We start from the raw sequence: 15,501 nt of genomic DNA, 5'->3' as shown, positions 1-15,501 counted from the left end.
CTGTACATGTAATATACAAAGAACTCCGTTAAGAACTGAATGTCCTGGAAATTAATTTAGGCAGTAGCAGAAGATGGCTAAGGAATTAGGGACTCTAACTTGAGATATGAGGCTACCTGTACTATTTTTCTTGCTTCTCTGTACAAGGGTGCTAGGTGTTTATTTGTATCTTGGCATAGTCAACCAGAGTCTGAAAGTAGACCTTCATTTGAGGGTATAAAAAAGTTCTGACTGGCCAACTATGAGTCAATGAATGATATCAACAATCCTGTTATGCTGGGGTCATTATTGATTAAACTTCAATACATTGAAGGCAAAAACAGTTATCATGAATAACAGTTGCAGGAAGACTGATTCTGTGGCTGAACATCCATATGAGTCATATGAGGCCTGTCAGGAAGCCAGACTTTGCAGATGGTTTTATGCTTAATGTGCTCCAAGGCATACAAGATTTAGGCTGGCAGATACTTTAAATTCCTATGACTGTCCCTCTGGCCCATCCAAGGCCTAGTTCCATTGGCGGCATTTTGGTGGCCTTTAGAAGTCTTCCTTTTTCGTGAGATGACTTATTACTGAAAAAGTCACCATTTCTGTAGTTGGAACCTGAGAAAATGAATTAATCCACTTAAAGGATTTCTATGTATCTGAAGACTATTACTAAATGATTTCTCTAGTAGCAAGAGATAAAGTCTACCATGAATACACTCGCCAACATGTATCAGTGGAATATTTCCATGTAGATAGATCATGTAACCTTTTATCATCTTTTCCTATTTTGTTAGGTAATGCCACAATTTGGGGGCTGAAGCAATTGCTTTCTAGATACAAATATAATAATCATTTGATTTTTAAGGAAAAAAAATGTTTTCTTCACTTAAAACTTTGTATCTAAGTGCTCCTTTTCCTTCCAACATTAATTTAATGATCTAATTTTATATGTTCTCTGAAATACTGAAATCTTTTTTGGTCTTTATGACTTCACACTATGAATACTTTTATTTCTACACTTAAGACACAAACAATTACTGCTTTGGAAGAAATATGATACACTACATAAGAATAAAGTGTCCCCTTTGGGATCTACTTCTAAGTTCTTAATGTTTACGAAATAACCATTTGTGCTCTTTAATTTTTGCTTGAAGGAGATCTAGGTATTATGATGATTCTCAGGTTAGAATTTCATTTTCTTTTTAAAAGAAAGCTTTAAACAAGTAAAAGTCTGGTGAAAACATGAAGGAGTTACCATTTTCCTTACTAGCAGTTTTAAAAACAGGTACCCAGCTAAGTTGTGGCCCTTTTAAAAGAAATCTCATCAGTTTAACCACTTCACTATCTGACTTCCTCTAAGAAAGGCCATTATCTATGTTGCCAATAATTAATACTGGGAAAAACACACATTCTGAAAGCGTGGGGAAACTCGCCCTACCTTGAGATTCTAATTGTAGAGGATGTTAGAGACCACAGCAGTACCCACGATTCACAAACAAAGGTGTACAAAAACAAACAACTCAGGTTTCAAAGCCTAAAGACAAAGAAAATACGAAAGAGCCTAAACTTGTGCAGCCTGTTTGCTTATTGTCCGAGCAAATGCTGGGAATGCATGAGAGATCCTAAACCAGACAAACAAAAGTGTGGGTGGTAGGATTATGAGTGATTAATCTTCTTCCTTTCTCTATTTTCCATTTCCTCCCCCATGCCATCTCTATACTACTTTTATATATTGTGTGTGTTTTGAAAACTCCTTTCAAATTATCCTTTTTATCTCTAACTGTGTACCAACATGGCGTCCTGATATGGGGTTGTAGGAAAAGCACTGAACCACAAGGTCAGTTAGAACTGCAAGGTGGGTGGTTAAACTCACCAGCTGCTCCTAAGAAACTACAAGGTCACTCTGCATTGGAACCAACTCGATGGCACTTAACAGCAACATGTACCAATATGTGATATGTCCACTGATCAAGCCAGTCTTGACTTATATTACTTATGTAGAAAGACACCGAATGTAAAAATCTAGACAATCCCATCTGATTTCAGGGCAAGCTAAATCACAGCAATTTCTTATTTCTTAACGAAGTGATATTGTTATTTAACTGGTATTTCTATTGAGAAATGTGGTCTAATTATCCCTAATATTTAACTCTAAACTGTAATAGAAGACTACACATGAGATTAAATACGAAAATACTTTCTGGTGATGGTTGAATTTGAGTGGACATAATCTATTCACTGGGATATGTTTTCCATAGGAAATGACAGTCATTTTATTAAAATGATTTCAGGAGTTGGTAAAAGATCTAAAACACTCAAATTTTGTGACAGTTACTAGAACATTGCCATTGTAAAGAATACACTTACAGCTCATAAGTTGGCAGATGAGCAGAAAGATGGCTGTAACGTGACATTAACTCGTGTTTACATTTAATGGACTTGAAGGCCTTTAGGAAACATTTCAGTTAGAATGCTGATATGAAAAAAAAAAAAAAAGGGCATTTGGCAGTGTGGAGACCATGGATGAAACAGTCACATCACTTAGATTCAAATTCTAGGAAAACTACTTAGAAGACTAGAATTTTTAATGTCCCAAACCCAAAGGACCTAAATCTTAAAGAACATACATCTTACTCTGTTGTGGTAGTGGTGGTGAAGTTTTGTTGAGATGGTTCCAACTCAAGGCAACTCTGTATAGCATTTCTGAGGAGCAGCTGGTGGTTTTGACCATCAACCTTGCAGTTAGTAGTCCAGTGCTTGTCCTACAGGGCCACTCCAGGACTCCCGTCCTACTCTAAACTCATCTTAATCAAAGTAATAAAAACAAATTAGGACAAACATAAACAAGGCAGTAATAATCAACACACACAGTCAGGAAAGCAATGATTTGAATAACATTTATGACTTCTCATCAGACATTGTAGAAGACCACAGACCAACCTTTTCAAGTTAAAGAAGAAAAAACATGTTGACCCAGAATTTCTTGCATATCCAGTAAAAGTACCCTTCAAGAATGAAATAAAGACCTTTTCATTCATAAATGTGCATCATAAAAATAAAAGAAAACTAAAATATTTTATTGCCAGAAGATGTACATTAAAAGAAATATTAAAAGATGAGGACATGGAGAGAGGGAGCAGCTGAGGACTCTGAACTCATGGAAAGAAAGGGGTTGGGTGCTGGCAGGCTTGCAGAATGTGCCCTTTTGTTGTTTAAATTATCATACATTCCTGTGAGTTTCTGTGTACATCCCCAGGCCCCCATGATGACCAATAAATGGATTAAGAATGGGATGCAACAAACACCCTTATTCCCATCGCAGTTCGTTCCAATGTAAAGCGCGCTTCCCTGGGGTGCCGCCTGCAACACCTTTTATTGTATAAGAGAGTAAATCAGAAAGAAGTGAGTAGAGAAGGACCTATTACCTTCTTTAAGAAAGGAGAGCTGGGAGTGGGCTGTGTCCTTTGGACGTGGGTTTCTACATTGAGAAGCTCCTAGACCCAAGGAAAGATTGCTGCGAAGACACATGGCAATACCCAAGGACTGCTGGGCCTATGCGTGCTGAAAGGAGACAAAAGACTTTTCCATAGAGCCAAGACAGAGAAAGCCTTCTTCTCAAACTAGCACCCTAAATTTAGACTTTTAGTCTCCTAAAATGTGAAAGAATAAATTTCTCTCATAGAATAAATTTCTCTTATAAATAAAAGCTTCCACTTGTGGTATTTCTATTATGTTGTTGTTTTAAGTGCCTTTGAGTTTGTTCCAACTCATAGGAACCTTGCATAGAGTTTCCAAGGAGCGACTGGTGGGTTTGAATCACCGAACTTGTGGTTAGCAGTCCAATGCTTATCCTACAGCATCACACCAAAAAGGCCATGCAGGAAGATGTCTGACTACCTCTTACTTCATTCAGTAGGGGAGAAGGAGAATCAAACTACATGTCTGCCCAAGGCTGACTCCTATGATGCTGAAGTCAGACATGCCTTTACTCTCTAACCTCTTTCACCAATTCTGCTCACCTACCATCCATCCTGCAACACTCTCTACTTCTCATCTGGGTTTGATAATTCATTTCAGTGGCCACACCAAACTCAGACACCAAACTCACAGTTTGAGGAAAGTTAACAGGCTACAGTGTAGGTCCAGAAATATTCAGGACACAGCTCTTTGGTCAGGACAGACTCTCTCTGGTCCCTTGGCCTATACCCTATTTGGTCACAAAGCTCTTTTAGCACTGCTGGTAAATGTCCAAAGGGCACTCCACTCTACTATAAGCCTCAGCCTGAAGGGGCTCAGCTATAACTCTGTGAGTCAGCAAACCTAGCTCCCCAATTAAGTGTCTACAGGCATCCAACTCTACAAGTTAGCTTCCTGCTCAGTTTTGCTTGCTACATGGGTTCTGGGTAGTCTGGTGGCCTGGCTTTCAGTTTTTGTAAAACTATCTGGTGCTCTTGCTTTCAGTTCTGCTGATGCAGCTCAGTGGCTTGACATGGCAGCTATTCTCCTACACCTCTGATGTCCCAGTTCTATCTCCTGAGCAAAGGAGGCTCAACGTGCAAGGATTTCAGGGTCCAAAGGATGGGCTCCACTCCTGGCTCTTCCTTGTTGGTAGTAAGACACTTCTCTCTTCCTGCTTCTGAGATGACTCATTTAATACACCTTAGCTTTCGGAGTTTTAAAAATAACAGTGAATAAAATTACAACCACTTACAACAACTGAATAATATAATGCTATCAGTGTTTTCTCCCACCTTCTCTTACCCAGATTCATCATGAAAAAAACCATTATTTTGTGGGATTGGCAAAGACTATAGGTAGAAGAGCCATACGAAGTAGCTCACTTCACCGCACAGTTCTAGGTAACTGAGACAATGTCTGTATGATAAACACTTAAATGTCAAGGACAGGTAGAAGAGGCCGAATTGACAATACTAATGTCTGAAGAAACAAACTTCAAACAATGAATTTTATATATACAGAGGAGCATTTCATAATGATAAAAGGGTAATTCACCAGGAAATTATACAGGTATATGTATGTAAGAACAGAGCTTTCAAACAGATGAAGCAAAAGGACAGAACTAAAAGAATCATGAGATAATTTCACCAAAATAGGTGATTTAAATACTTCTCGTCCTGGTGTGGTGCTGTGGTTTAATGCACCAGACTGCAAAACCATTTGAACTGCAAGTTTGGCAGTTCAAGTTCACCAGTCGCTTCTCGGAAACCCTGTATAGGGTCATTATGGGTCGGAACCGACTCAATGGCACTTAACAACAACAACATCTCAGTCACTGGAGTCCTGGAATGGTGCTATGGGTTAATGTGCTGGACTGCAAAGTTGGTTTGAACTGCAAGGCCGGCAGTTTAAACTCACCAGCCGCTCCTAGGAAACCCTATACAGGGTCGCTATGGATTGGAACCGACTCGAGTGCACTTAACAACAACAATAAGATCTCAGTAACTGGTAGAATAACTAGGGGGAAAAGTCGCATAAGACAGGCCTTTGTCTGGAGTTGTTCAGTGGAGAGGATCTTCACTAGATGAAGTACTTGCAGAAGGGCAGTCTATGTTAGTAACGCCATTGATGATAACAATAAAATGTTCAGTAGATCTGTATGTTCTGTGGAGCTCTTGCTAATGCTTCGTATGCTAATCTATTAACTCACAGATTGGATGTTCAAATCCACCTAGAGATGCCTCAGAAAAAAGGCTTAATAATCCACCCCCCACCCCCAGCCCCAAAAATCAGTCCTTGAAAACCTTATAGAAGCCTTCTTCTTTCTGCAATCTTGGAGCCTGTGGAGGCCTTCTAACCTGGCAAATATGTCTAGAAAGCTGTGATCTCAGGACATTTAGATTGGCTATAAACATTACTTCTGAAACCAGAGGAAAACACTGCCCTTCTTAAAACTGTTTATGCCCAAGATGAAAACGAATTCAGCTTCAGCAAGAGATATGCTTATGTGTACAAAACAAAGAATAATATAGAGTAATCTGGGGATAGGTAAGTTTTGGTAATAGAAACAATGGCATGGCTCATGCCAAATCCTGAAGCAACTTTCCTGCAAAGGCCAGTGGACACAGAGTTCATGTGCTACTACTGTACTCTTTCAGGACATAAACTTAACAGGGGAACTTCCAAACTTCAAATTCCATGAACTTCTTGAAACCCCCTTGTACTACAATTAACTAAAGAAATGGTGACCTGTGGGGTAGAGCACAGGTTTGCTCTGATGTACTAAAATTAACTAAATAAATGGTGACCTGTGGGGTGGAGCACAGGTTTACTCTGATGTTCATGAAGGTGCCATGAGGTGGAGTCGGCTCAGTGACAACTGATTTTTTTTTTTTTAAATCTGGTAACATAATTTCCCCAACTCCTAAAGTTGGCTGCACATCATTTATTTATTATAATCCCCAAACCACTACAAAAAATGGAATGCAAAGAGATTTATTTACAAGTCAATAGATAAGTTAATATTGACTTCTTAACAAAATTTTTTTTTTCATTTAGGTCCTATCCTGATTCCCTCCTTTAGCCTCTTTCACCCTCTTTGTTGAACCTTAAGAATTATTTACTTACTCAGTTGCAATACCTTATTCTAGATCAATGCTTCGTAACTCAAGTCCTGTAGCTCTTAGTAGCAGTATTAGCCAATGGATGGCTTCTTTATTTTGTTGTTATATTGCTAATAGAATAAAGTGATGTCACAAATAGGCCAATTCACTTAGTGACTTTCATATTTCATCAAAAGACATAAAACAAGATAGAACAATTTTTTTGGACAGATGAAATTGATCCGAAGTTTAGACCACAAGTCTTTGAAAAAGAAGACACCATAGAGTGTTCACACCCCTCCTTAAACCTTCCTGCTGTGGTTAATAGGCTTAGTCTCTGACTCTCTTTACTTAGAAGAGATTAAAGCATGGATTTAGCCCCTGCTGCTTCTCATAGGGGTGTGTCTTCATCCTAGGAAGCCTGCTGTACAATTGGGTACACCGGCTGTGGATCCTGCTCTCAGCCTTGACATTTTCTGAACGTGCTAGCCAACCTCTCCCAGCTTGTGAAGTCATCTCTGCAACAGGGGAAATATGGGTAGCCTGCCCCTCCTATTTCACAGGCTTGCTGCAAACTTCACATTAGATCATTTTTGTGAACTCACTTTGTAAAACCGTGAGGTATGATACAAATATTAGGTATTATCACCAGTTCTCAAGATCCTATTCCATTAGAAAAGGTGAAAGCTCTATTATCACTCTTTTAATTATTTTAGCTCCTTTTGCTTAGCCTGCCCTTTTCATTTATAGTGTCTTTACTTTTGCAACTAGGCATCATGGCTGATACAGGTTTGTGACAAGAAGAAGTGAAAACATGTTTTCGTCTCCTATAAAGAACACGCGTACCCTTCTTTGTCTGAGTATACATATTAACTATATAACATGAAGCATACTAGTTGATTTCAAAATATGGCATTTCTTTAGCTCTGCCTAGGTTATGGATCCCACAATACACACCATATCTACCTTCCCATAAATGCTGATAAGTATAATTCACCTTAGGTCTTTTAAGTCCTTTTTTCCCCTGGAAAGAAAAATAGGACTAGTGTACTCGTCTACCTGCCTTATTCTAGTGCCCCATCCCCCATTCCTGGAAATGGGCTGATTCCTCTTTTATCCCTCAAACTTGAAAGCACTTCACAGTCAATAGAGGTGGACCCAATAGTGTCTACTCTATAGAGATTGAAAATGAAGATATAATTCCTGGGTAATTGAAGTGTATACATCAAGTATATATTATTGATTGCAAAGTGCATTGTGTTGCAATGGATTACTTTCATAAGGAGGCTTCAAAAAGTTCATGAAAAACATTCCATTATGTTTATTAATTAATTATTCCAGAAACTTTTTGAAGCTCCTTGTTTGGTCTTGTAATTCCCACTAAATAATTTAGTGGGCTTATGCAAATTAGGTGTTTGTGACCCATTAAGGCATTGGATACCTTGCTATTAATGCAAGTGAGGTACATGGCACCCTTGTGGGGGTGGGGGTTGTTTTTGTAGTTGTTAGGCACCATCTAAGTCAGTTCTAACTCATAGCAACCCTATGCACACAGAATGAAACATTGCCAGGTCTTGTGTCTTCCTCACAATTGTTATCTTTGAGTCTACTGTTGCTGCCACTATGTCAATCCATCTCATGGGGGAATTCCTCTTTTTGGCAGACTCTCCACTTTACCAAGCATAATGTCCTTCATCAAGGACTGGTCCCACCTGACAACATGTCCAAAGAATGAGAGATGACCTCTCAGCACTCTCACTTCTAAGATGCATTCTGACTGTACTTCTTTCAACACAAATTTGTTTGTTCTTCTGGTCATCCACGGTACATTGAATATTATTCTCCAAAACTATAATTCAAATGCATTGATTCTTCTTGCATTGATCTTCCTTATTCAACGTCTATCTTTGATATGCATATGAAGAGATTGAAAATGCCATGGCTTGGGCCTGGTGAACTTTTGTCCTCACAGTGACATCTTTGCTCCTTAACACTTTACAGAGGTCTTTTGTAGCAGATTTGCCTAATGCAATATGTCATTTGATTGCTGTTTCCATGAGTATTGACTATGGGTCCAGGCAAAATGAAACCATTGACAACTTTAATCTTTTCTCCATTTATCATGATGCTATTTATCAGTTCCTTGGTGGGGGGCAGGGGGGTTATTGGTGCTGTTAGGTGCCATCAAGTCAGTACTGACTCATAGTGACTCAATGCACAACAGAACAAAATACTGCCCAGTCCTGCACCAACCACACAATTGTTGCTATGTTTGATGTGTGAATCCATCTAGTTGGGGGTCTTCCTCTTTTTCTCTGACTCTCCATTTTACCAAACATGATATTCTTTTCCAGGGACTGGTCCTTCCTGACAAGATGTCTGAAGTATGAGAGACAAAGTCTGGCCATCCTGGTTTCCAAGGAGCATTGTGACTCCACTTCTTCCAACACAGATTGGTTTGTTCTTATGGCAGTCCATAGTACTTTCAATACTCTTCTCCAGCATCGTAACTCAAAGGCATCAATTCTTCTATGGTCTTCCTTATTCACTGTCCAACTTTCACATGCATGTGAGGTTATTGGAAATACCATGGCTTGGGTCAGGTGTATCTTAGTCCTCAAGCTGACATCTTTGCTCTTAAACACTTTGTAAAGGGCTTGTGCAGCATATTTGTCTAATGCAATACTAATGACAATTTGTCATTTGATTTCCTGATGGCTGCTTTCATGAGTGTTGGTGGTTGATCCAAGAAAAGCGATGTTTTTGGCAACTTCAATCTTTTCACTGTTTATATGGATAGTGTCTATTGGTCCAGTGGTGAGGATTTCTGTTTTCTTTATATTGGGATGCAAACCATACTGAAGGCTGTGGTCTTTGATCTTCATCAGTAAGTATTTTAAGTCCTCTTTGCTTTCAGCAAACAAGGTTGTATCATCTGTATATCACAGGTTGTTAGTGAGTCTTCCTCTGATCCTGATGCCACATTTTTTTTTCATATAATCCAGCTTCTCAGATTATTTGGTTGGCATACAGACTGAAGTGAAAGAATGCAACCCTGGAGCACACTTTTCCTAATTTTAAACCATTTCATGTTCCCTTGCCCTGTTCAAACAACTGCCACTTAGTCTGTGCACAGGTTCCTCACGAGCACAATTAAGTGTTCTGGAATACTTATTCTCTGCAATGTTGTCCATAGCTTGTCATGATCCACACAACAGAAAACCTTTGCATAGTCAATAAAGCAGAGATGAACATCTTTCTGGTATTATCTGCTCTCAGCCAAGACCCATTGGACATCAGCCATGATATCCCTTGTTCCACATCTTCTGAATCCCGCTTGAACCTCTGGAAGTTCTCTGTCAGTGTATGGTTGCAAAGTCCTTGTATTATCTTTACCAAAATTTTATTTTCATGAGATGTTAATTATATTGTTTGATGATTTCCACATTCTGTGAGGTCACTTCTCTTTGTAATTGTTACAAATATGTATCTCTCCCAGTTAGGTGGCCAGGTAGCTGTCTTCCAAATTTCTTGGTATAGATGAGTGAGTACCTCCAGTGCTGCATCAGTTTGTTGAAAGATTTCCATTTGTGTCCATCAGTTCCCACAGACCTGTTCTTTTCCAATGCCATCAATGCACCTTTAACTTGTTTCTTCAGTATCATTGGCTCTTGATCATATGGTGGTGGTGGTAATGTGCCGTGGAGTTGGTTCTGACTCATAGCGACCTTATACAGGATTTTTGAGGCTATAAATCTTTGCAGGAGGAGAAAGCCTCATCTTTCTCCCGCGGAGCAGCTTGTAGTTTCAAACTGCTGACCTTGAGGTTAGCAGCCCAATTCGTAACCATTACGCTACCAGCCACCTGTTAAATGGTTGAACATAGACCACTTATTTTTGGTACAGTGACTCTGCGTATTCCTTTCATCTTCTTTTGATGCTTTTTGCATTATTCAATATTTGCCCATAAAATCCTTCAATATTGCAAGTTGAGGTTTGAATTTTTTTCTTCAGTTCCCCCAGCTTAACAAATGCTAAGCATGTTTTTTCCTTTTTGTTTTCTAACTCCAGGTCTTTGCAGATTTTGTTATAATATTTGTCTTTTTCTTCTTGAGATGCTCTTTGAAATTTTCTCTTCTGCTCTTTTACCTCATTTCTTCGATTTGCTTTAGAATCTCCATATGTTGGAGAGCAAGTTTCATAGTCTCTTCTGACATCCATTTATGTCTTTTATTTTGTGCTTTCTCAATGGCTTTTTGCTTTCTTCCTGTACGATGATCTTGATGTGGTTACACAACACTTCTGTTCTTTGCTTTTTAGTGTTCAATGCATCAAATTTGGTCTTCAGATGATCTCTAAATTCAGGTGGGGTCTGTTCAAGGTCATCTTTTGACTCTCCTGGACCTGTTTTAATGTTTCTCAGCTTCAGCCTGAATTTGCATATGTGCAATTGATTGTCTATTACACAGTCTGCCCCTGGCCTTGTTTTGGCTGATGATATGGAACGTTTCCACCATATCTTTCCACAGATGTAGGTCATTTGATTTCCCTGTGCTATGTGGTGAGGTCCACTTGAATAGTCATCTTTTATGCTGTTTAAAAAAGGTATTTGCAATAAGAAAGTTGTTGGTCTTGCAAAATTCTATCATGCGATTTCCTGCACTATTTGTATCACCAAGGCCATGTTTTCTAACTACTGATCCTTCCTCTTTGTTTCCAACCTTTGTATTCTAATCACCAGTAATTATCAATATATCTTGATTCATGTTTGGTCAATTTTCAGACTAAAGAAGTTGGTAAAATTGGTCTTTGTCGTAGATGGATGGACATTATCCTATCACAGACAGTGTTGGACTTCAACACAGATCTTGATATTTTGTTTGTTTGTGTTGTTTTTTCATTGTTTCGATGTACACTGAAGCACTCAATAATATACAACCATTCAAACAAACAAAGGTTACACCCTGTAAGTTTGCCCACTGGCCGTCAACACACAGCCCTTCTCCCTCCCTGAGTCCCCAGCTGCTCCATCTCTCCATGTCATCGTCTCTGCCTTCATCTCTGGCATGACTGCTTCTCTAGATAGGGTTTTGCACTCCACTCCTCTCCCTTGATGGTCCCAGGGTACTCCTCTTCTAGACTGCAAGATGAACCACTCCCTTCCTTTTGTTATAAAATGTCTACCTTCATTTGCAACATTCATAATCAGTCCTGATAGCAATTATTCACTACTGAACTACAAGAGTCTTATGCCCATCTTCTTTCACCAGCCCGGTCCCGACAGGTTGGAAACCACTCAGTGGAGATTCTACCTTCCCCCTGTGAAACTAGGCTCCCTCTTGAAACTAGACTCCCTCTTGAAAGCTTGTAAGCCAGTCACTTCTTGCCTTTATAGCCCCCCCCCCCCCCAAAAAAAAAAATTTTGGGTAGCCAATGTCTAAATTGCCCATCCCTGTCAACTCTGTGTACCGAGGGAGTGGGAATGATCCTCGCTGTAAAGATTTGTTCCCTCTTTTGAGCTACTGCATCCATAAGTATAGGTCAGGTTCATCAAATTGTAGCTGATTACTCTTTTTTTCCTCTTCTTTCTTCCTCTAGTCTAATTCTAATCATCTAGTCATTGAATCCAGGTCAAATGGGTATTATCTGCAATTATGGGTGTTCTTGTGCATCTCCCCTCACTTCATATCTGCTGGACACTTCACTCTTCACTCTAGTCCTCTGTGGCCACATCCCTGTCCCTGGGCCCAGGAGTTCCCAGGTCTCGCCACACTGCTGGCTAACCAGGTCTCACCCAGGTTGACAGCAGCCTACTGAACGTGGTCGGACTTGCCTCACAACTTCATTGCTGTTTTTCCTCCACTTCCCCTTATCAGTAGACCAACATCATCAACAGCAAGACCACATGTCTGCTTGTTTATTCCCTTTGAGTCTCAGTCTTGGAAGGGGGTTTGTCCTGAGGGGACTCAACCGCTTGCCTTGGTGGCTCCACCAGTGAACACCTTGCTTGTTCTTGTAGTAGTCAAGAACTTCATTGTTTTTATTTTTCTGCTGGTCTTTTTTTCAAGCAGTATCTTCTGTTCTTCTAGCCTCTCCAGGCTGGTCTGCTTGTCCTATCAAGTGGAAATTTCCCACCTCAGAAGATTCCGGATAAGGATCAGGATTCCACCTATGGTCTTATGCAATGCAAAAGCTCTTCAGGAAGCCTACTTCAGTGGGCAAGTCCTAGCCCCATTTTAGGTATTCCAATCAGTTATAGCCTGAAGACGGACTTACAAGCTTTCTATGGTGATGATTCTGGCTATTCCTTTCTCTCCCCCTCAAGTGTCTATTTTACAATTTTAGACAAGGGAAACCAGGATTCAAAAGACAACCAAGCAGCTTAACATTATTTCCCCTCGTTTACCCATTCAAACCATGCCTCAATCCCTGTATCCCAGAGCCCTTTTGTTCCAAGGTTGAGCATACATCACTATTTACCTCTGTCACACTTAGCCCATGCAAACCAGCCTAAATGTTCTCCTATTTGATATGTTCTTTTTGATAATGAATGTAATGCTATTTCCCTTTAATTTGCCTGGCATAGTAAAACATGTGATTTTCAGATTAAAAATGGCCAATAGCAGTCCATTTGTTGCTCAGGATCCCTAAGATATCAATGTTTGTGCTTTCCATTCCATTTTTGATAATTTCCAATTTTTCTAGATTCATACTTCATACATTCCATGTTTGATTAAGGAGCTCTGATAGCGTAGTTGTTATGGAATCGGGCTGGGAACCTCAAGGTCAGCAGTTCGAAACTACCAGCTGTTTCATGGGGAAAGATGAGGCTTTCTGCTCCTGTAAAGATTTACAGCCTTGGAAACCCTGTACCAGGTCACTATGATTTGGAACCGACTCCACGGCACCTAACAACAACATGTTTTATTATTAATGGATGTTTACAGCTATTAATTTTCATTTTGAGTTGTACCCCATCAGCAAATTAGGGTCCTGAGACCTTCATTCCATTCATCACGGTTAACTCTACTCTTTTAAGGCAGCTCTTCCCAATCATATTTTGAATGCCTTACAACTTGAGGTTTTCTTCTTGTATCAACTATCAACACTCATGGAAACAGCAGTCAAGAGATCAGACGACATATTGCATTAGGCAAATATGCTGCACAGGAACTTTTTAAAGTGTTGTAGAGCAAGGAGCTCTGGTAGCGTAGGGGTTACGAATCGGGCTGCGAACTGGAAGGTCAGCAGTTCGAAACTACCAGCTGCTCCGCGGGAGAAAGATGAGGCGATCTGCTCCCGTAAAGATTTACAGCCTCGGAAACCCTATTCAGGGTCGCTATGGGTCGAAACCGACTCAACGGCACTTAACAACAACAACAACAACAACAAGAGCAAAGATGTCAGCTTGAGGACTAAGGTGCGCCTGACCCAAGCCATGGTATTTTCAATAACCTCATGTGGATGCGAAAGCTGGGCAGTGTATAAGGAAGATGATAGAAGAATTGATGCTTTTGAATTGTGGTGTTGGAGGAGAATACTAAAAGTACCATGGACTGCCAAAAGAACCAATAGATCTGTTTTGGAAGACGTGCAGCCAGAGTGCTCCTTTGAGGCCAGGATGGCTAAACTTCGTATCTAATACTTTGGCCATATTGTCAGGAGGGACCAGTCACTGGAGAAGGATATCATGCTTGGTAAGATAGAGGGTCAGAGAAAAAGAGGAAGACCCCCAACGAGATGGATTGGCCAGGTGGTAGCATTGATGGGCTCAAGTGTGGCAGCGGTAGTGAGGTTGGCCCAGGATTGGACATTGTTTCGTTCTGCTGTGCATGGCGTCGCTATGAGTTGGTTCCAACTCGATGGCACCTGACAACAACAGCAACAACTTGAGGGGCTCATCTTCCAACACTGTATCTGACAATATTCTGGTGTGCTTCATGTTTCAATATTCAATATTCTGGTGCTATCTGACAGTGTTCAACAGCTATTCATGAAGTTTTCAGTGATTGAATATTCAGAAGTAGACCATCTCTACTTCTTCCTCGTTTGTCTTCGTCAGGAAGGGCAGTTGAAACCTGCCCACTACGGGTGACCTTGTTGGTATTTAAAATTCCAGTGACATAGCTTTCAGAATCATAGCAACAAGCTAGCCACCACAGTACGACAAAATGCCAGATGAGTGGTAACTTGTGGGGGTTGAACCAAGCAAATAAGGCGGATGGAAACTTATTGAGGGGATTGGTAGTGTTTGCCATCCCATTAGGCTTCAAATGAGCCATCTAAGAGGAAAAGGGAGGACCTGCCCAAATTCTAGAAGAAGGATTTGAACCGGGAATACCTGCAAGAACCTCTTCTAGACACAGAAACACAGAGATATGGAACATGGAGATGGCATGATATGGAGATAAACAGTGGCAGATAAAAACAGCAACCAAACCTGGAGACCAGCAAGAAACCATGCAGTGGGCGTCCCTGCCCATGAACAAAGCAATCACAGTAGGCTTGTCAATCCACAGAGCAAGAGGGCCAAGTGCCTTTGTGCAAGAGACCTCCTGGCAGGTGGGATGCTTTAGTACACATACTGGGGAGTTAACAGCTTTGTAATACATGCCCGAGCAGGGCAGAGGCCAGCCCAAGGGGCCCAGGGACTAAGGAAGAGGCTTGCCTGTGGACATGGCCTAATGGTTGTCTTTTCAGAAGAATCTGAATTGTTCCTGATCCTGAATTGTAACCTGGTGATTCCCTAGTAGATCCATAATTGTGACTATTGTCTCTGAGATCTGTGTGGCCATTGCAATGAGGGATCACACCCAGTAGAGAATTAGAGAGCGTCATGGGCGGGACAGCTGTTATCAGAATTGGTAAAAAGGTTAGAGAGAAGAGATATGTCTGAGCTCCATCTCACAGGAATCAGTCTTGGACTGATGTGGATGGTGATTCTCTGTTTCTC

The 15,501-nt window shown here is 40.5% G+C and overlaps 1 protein-coding gene across 1 annotated transcript in view; it reads right to left on the bottom strand.

Moving 5' to 3' along the window:
* LOC102820569 (serine/threonine-protein kinase Sgk1-like) overlaps positions 1-15,501 on the bottom strand; it is a 211,846-nt gene that overhangs the window by 36,883 nt on the left and 159,462 nt on the right. The gene's annotated exons all lie outside the window — the stretch shown is intronic.

This window comes from Chrysochloris asiatica, unplaced genomic scaffold (assembly GCF_000296735.1).
Source record: "Chrysochloris asiatica unplaced genomic scaffold, ChrAsi1.0 scaffold00013, whole genome shotgun sequence".
Taxonomy (NCBI): domain Eukaryota; kingdom Metazoa; phylum Chordata; class Mammalia; order Afrosoricida; family Chrysochloridae; genus Chrysochloris; species Chrysochloris asiatica.
The sequence above is the reverse complement of the archived record's forward strand: the minus strand, read 5'-3'. Positions and strand labels throughout refer to the sequence as shown.